The sequence below is a fragment of the Tiliqua scincoides genome, chromosome 3, assembly GCF_035046505.1.
Source record: "Tiliqua scincoides isolate rTilSci1 chromosome 3, rTilSci1.hap2, whole genome shotgun sequence".
In the NCBI taxonomy this organism is placed as follows: Eukaryota; Metazoa; Chordata; class Lepidosauria; order Squamata; family Scincidae; genus Tiliqua; species Tiliqua scincoides.
Genome location: NC_089823.1, coordinates 11,775,016 through 11,780,351, shown reverse-complemented (window position 1 = coordinate 11,780,351; position 5,336 = coordinate 11,775,016). Strand labels below are relative to the sequence as shown.

Genomic DNA, 5,336 nt, shown 5'->3' with positions numbered 1-5,336 from the left:
TTCTAAAGAGTTTTGAAGTTTGTACCGATGGGACAGAAACCTGAAAACCACTCCAGAAGGAAAATGCAACTGCAATGGCATAGCTAGAGAGGGTGCAGAGCACTAAGTTTTGCAGGGGGCATAACTAGAGGGGGGTGCAGAGCAGTAAGTTTTGCAGGGGGCATAGCTAGCGGGGGTGCAGAACACTAAGTTTTGCACAGCGTGTAAGTGCCCCCTGCCCCTCCCCTTTGGAGCCATTCCGGGCGGTGGGTGCAAAACGAAGGCGTATGCCTTCGTTTTGCACCCACTGCCCAGAATGGCTCCAAAGGAGTGGGGCAGGAACTGCTTGCACGCTGCGGTGAGGCCCCTTGCAAAACTTTGCACCCCTTCTAGATATGCCACTGTGTAGCTGTGGCATTAACTGAATGATTAAAGATTCAGGGCCCAATCCTATCCAAATTTCCAGCGCCTGGTTGGCAACCTTCAGTCTCGAAAGACTACGGTATAAGCCGACAGCACCCGGTATTCCCAGGCGGTCTCCCATCCAAGTACTAACCAGGCCTGACCCTGCTTAGCTTCTGAGATCAGACGAGATCAAGCATGTGCAAGGTAACAATTGCTGTCTGTGCAGCCACAATGCAGCCCTGAGATAAGGGAACAAATGATCCCTTGCCTTGAGGAGGCCCCCATGACTGCCTCTCCACCACAGGATGGAACACATGCCCCACTGGCACAGCTGCACCGGCCCTGGAAAATTGGATAGGATTGGGTCCTCAATTACTTGACATCCCAGAGAAGTTCAGAAAAGAATAAAAAGGTTCTAAGTTTCAACAAGAGGCCGTTCCAGAAACCCTTCTCGATTTCCCTTATTTGTGAAGGAAAAACAGAATTTTTTGATCATCAGCAAGCTTGTTGGCTTCTTTTGGATGCTCTCACATGCCTCCTGGCCCATCCAAAGCCTTGTAGAGACTGATACATCAGTGGAACTATCTCGCACAACTTCTCCGGCTGACGCCTCGTTGTTCAAAATAATGAGTGTCCTTCAAGGAGCCTGCAGAAATCCTTTGGATGGCCAGTGAATTTTCAAGGAAATCAGAGACCTGCGACTGGAAAAGAAAGCAAAGCAATTACCCAGCCTGCACTGCAGTCCTTCTTAACGGCTTCAAGCTCCTTTCCGACGTATGTTTTTTTCTTTTTCTTTTAAAGCTGGTGATGACAAAACAACTGGTTTAAAAACTGCCGGGTAATAAAAGCCACTTATTTCAAGAACTCAGTGCACAAAAGGGCTGTTTTCTTTCTTTACTGGGTGTGTTTTTTAAATAACGGCTATTTCATTTCTTTTTCTTTTCTCCCAGGCTGTATGTATTCATTGTCTGCTTTTATTCACTTCGCTTGCAAAAGGAGTGGAACGGGACAATGCCAGTAGGGCTAATGGCCTGACTTAATGCTCCTTAGGTGACTGCCAATATTATCTGAAAAAGCAGACTGCAAATTATAGCATGCAAGGACTAAAAAAGCAAAAACTATGTACATATCTCCAGCTAATCTTGCTTTCCATTCTCAAGACAGAGAGAGAGAGAGACCCTGAAAATCTTTTAATACTTTTTTTTATTAATTTATACCCTGCCTTTTTGCCCAAAGGGCACACAAGGCGGCTTACAAACAATTTAAAATACACCATTAAAAACAATTAAAACAATTTACAATAATTAAAAATCTCAAAAAACAAACAAACCCCGTGGATTCTCATATAAAAAAGCAGGAACGCCAGCCAGCCTGTCAACAATTAAAAGCTTTTTGAAATAAAAAGGTCTTCAGTCTACGCCGAAATGTTAACAACGAGGGGGTAGTTCTCAATTCTAAGGGGAGGGTATTCCACATTTCGGGGGCCACCACCGAGAAGGCCCTCTTCCTGGCCGCTGCCCCTCTCACATCTCTTAGTGGCGGCACAGTCAAAAGGGCCCCCTCAGACGATCTAAGAGCACTGGCAGGATTGTAGGGAAGGAGGCGGTCCCTCAAATACCCCAGACCCGAGCCATAAAGGGCTTTAAAAGTCAAAACTAGCACCTTGAATTGGGCCTGGAACAGAACCGGCAGCCAGTGTAGCCGCCGAAGCAACGGCTCGTCAGAGTCAAACCGACGTGCCCCAGCAACCACTTCTGAAAGGAGTTGGGAGAAAACACTAAAAGGGGATATTCTGGGATGCTGAAATCAATTAAGCATCATTTTATGTGCAGAAGTTTAGTATCTTCAGTATCATAGAATCATGAAGTTGGAAGGGACCTAAAAGGTCATCTAGCCGAACCCCCTGCCTGTAGCAGGAAATCCTCTTAGAGCATCTTCAACAGGTGCTTGTCGAGCTTCTGCTTGAAGACCTCCAGTGAGGGAGAGTCCAACATCTTCCTTGGCAATCTGTTCCACTGCTGGAATTTTTTCCTGATGTCCAGTTGGACTCTCCTCTCTTAGAGTTTGTACCCGTTGGTTCTAGTTCTACTTTCAGAGGCAGTGGAGAACAAATTTGTCCCTTCGTTCATCACAATCACAATCACAATTGACCTTTATTAGGCATAGAACTTAACAGTTGCCTGAGCAGCTTACACAAGAAGTTACATTCAAGTAGGTCATCAAAACAGAAATAAATGTAGATTAAATAAGTTTCCCCTCCATTTCACGTTTGGTTAAAATCTCATATAAAAAATCCACCATTGGTTTAACCATTTTTTCATTTGTAAGTAACATCTGTAGTTTCAATTCATAATGACAGTTGGAATAATTGGCAAAAAACAGGTCCAAATGCATAAATCTAGACTTCTTGTAAAGTCTACAAGAAGGGCAGGAGGCAGGAGGTCTGGTCTAGAGGGTTGAGCCTCCATTTGCCTGAAGATAACATCTGAAGGTCGCCAGTTCGAGGCCACTGGCACCCTGCGACCTTGAAGCAGCTGATAAGCTGAGCCGAGCTATTCCATCTGCTCTGAGCGTGGGAGGATGGAGGCCAGAATGTGCGACCAGATCAAGAAAGAAACATCTTGAATGTTGTGGTTTCTTGAAAGATAGAAACCTTCTTTCAAACTGTAAAAATCCCTACGGGGATTTAAATTGCCTGCCTGTGTAAACCGCCTTGAATAAAGTCTAAGGAGAAATCCGAGGACCAAGAAAGGCGGTATAGAAATACCTGTATTATTATTGTTGTTGTTGTTGTTGTTGTTGTTGTTGTTGTTGTTGTTGTTGTTGTAAAGCAGGCAATGGAGCACTGTGTGGGTCAGATACTTCCTGTATCCCAACTCACAGGGACATGTCAATCACTGTTGTGTGGTTTTATTAAATTTCAGATCCAGTTCCCGAGAAGGGAACACATGGGAGCGTGAAAGCATGACGAAGTAAAGGATTATCTAAAATATATAAAAATCTAGAACACTGGCCAGGAGGGGGAAAAATCCGAAAAAACAAAGGTGAGTGGGTTTTGTTTGCCTCAGCAAGGAGTCCCCGGTATTCAATATCTCTCAATCTAGAAATAATGATCTTTCTAGCCCGCATCAAGGAATCATTACCCACCTGGCTGGCAACCTTCAGTCTCGAAAGACTATGGTATAAGCCTACAACACCCAGTATTCCCAGGCAGTCTCCCATCCAAGTACTAACCCAGGCCTGACCCTGCTTGGCTTCTGAGATCAGACAAGATCAGGCATCTGCAGGGTAACAGTTGCTGCCCACCAGTATACCAATCGATCATAGCTTACTAAAAGGCGAATACAGCCCGAGTAAGTTCAAGAATCAGAAAGCAAGTCCTGAATCAGTGAGTTATCCCCCCTGTTAAAACAGATACTTAACCAAAAACTAATAAATCTGCACCAGGCTATACATTCAAGTCTTTGTAGTCTTGCTTCTAAGCAAAGTGCGGTGTAAGGGACACAATGGGGTAAACCAAAAATCTTAAAAGAAAAATTGAGAGTACTCTTTCCATTTCCTTATTGAAAGTGGCAATCCAGATTGGTATCCCACAAAATAATTGGGCCACGACTTTGGCTTTGAAGATATGCAGGGCTGCAGGAATACAGGAATTTCCCCTTGCGTAGAAAAAATGTAAGATACCCTGAAGGGATAATCTAGCAGATTTGAGAGCGGTTATGTGCTGCGGAACCCAGGATAGACTATGATGGAAGGTCAAGCCCCAATATTTAAAGGTTGACCTGTTGAATAGCCTTGCCGTTGAAGACCCAAGAGTGCTGTTTCCATCGCTTTTCAAAGACTAAAATTTTAGATTTCGAGTAGTTTAGCTGTAGAGCATTGTCTGAGAAATACTGGATACACCTAGAGATCAAACGCCTTAGCCCAACTCGAGTACGCGAGAGTAACGCCATATCAGCGTAAAGTAAAAGGTAAATGGGGCGTTGATTGAGTCTTGGACAGTAGGAGTCTGTCTCTGACAAAAAAGGGGCAAGGTCATTAATGGATAGATTAAATAAAGAGAGGGCAAGGACACAGCCTTGCTTAACCCCCTTGTTAGCTGGAAAAGGATCTGTTAGTTCACCCTCAGAGTTCACCCTGACCTGGCATGAGGTGTTTGAATAAAGCTTCCTAATTTCATATGATAGCTCTTCAGGTTATTTGAAGAGCGCTAGCATATCCCCTCTCTGCACACAGCCTAACTATATACAGAGATGGTTCAGCCATGAGGAGCAGTGAGACAGGCTCACTCCGGTGGCAGATGGACACAGATGTCACCCTGCACCAGTTGGCCACTTCCAGACAGCTTCACCTAGCCCAGATTGGCCTCTTCCTCTTTGCTCTGCCACTCTATGGTTCGAAGCAGCATGAGAGTGGGAGGTGGAACAAGGAAGCCAGGAGAAGTATCACTGCCATTCTGCTTCTCACAGTCTCCTTGTTCTCCTCTGCTGTGCTATTTCAAAGCATAGAGCAGTAGAATCTAAAAGAGGATGCAGGTATGATGGGGAGAGAGAAATAGATAATAGTGGCAGTGGTGGCCACCCCAGACCTGAGTTGGGAATGGGGTGACCACTGCCACATTCTTGCTAGCAGAAGAGGAGGCAGACGATTGGGCTAAGAGGTCAGTGGTGACCTCTGTTGTCTCCTCATGGGGAAGACCCAGGTGAAGGGATAAGATGTTCTTATGAGCTGGGGTTGGTTGGAGCAATGCAAGAGAGGCTAGCACTGCTTCTGATCTTCCTGAGAACCCAGTAAAAAAGTCAACTGGCAGCCATGTGTTGGCTGGACTCTCCATGAGCTTTTAGGTCCCAGGGTCGGGCTAAAGCAGCTGACACTTATCCCTGCAATGTTGAGGTAAAGTTCATTTTGATTGTCATTGTATCCAGTTCATGATGCCCCAGTAGCTGCTTGGA

General features: G+C 45.2%; 1 pseudogene; it reads right to left on the bottom strand.

The window, feature by feature from the left end:
* Nucleotides 1-486: 486 nt before the first annotated feature.
* On the bottom strand, nt 487-606 carry LOC136646414 (5S ribosomal RNA; annotated as a pseudogene).
* Between the last annotated feature and the right edge of the window lie 4,730 nt (nt 607-5,336).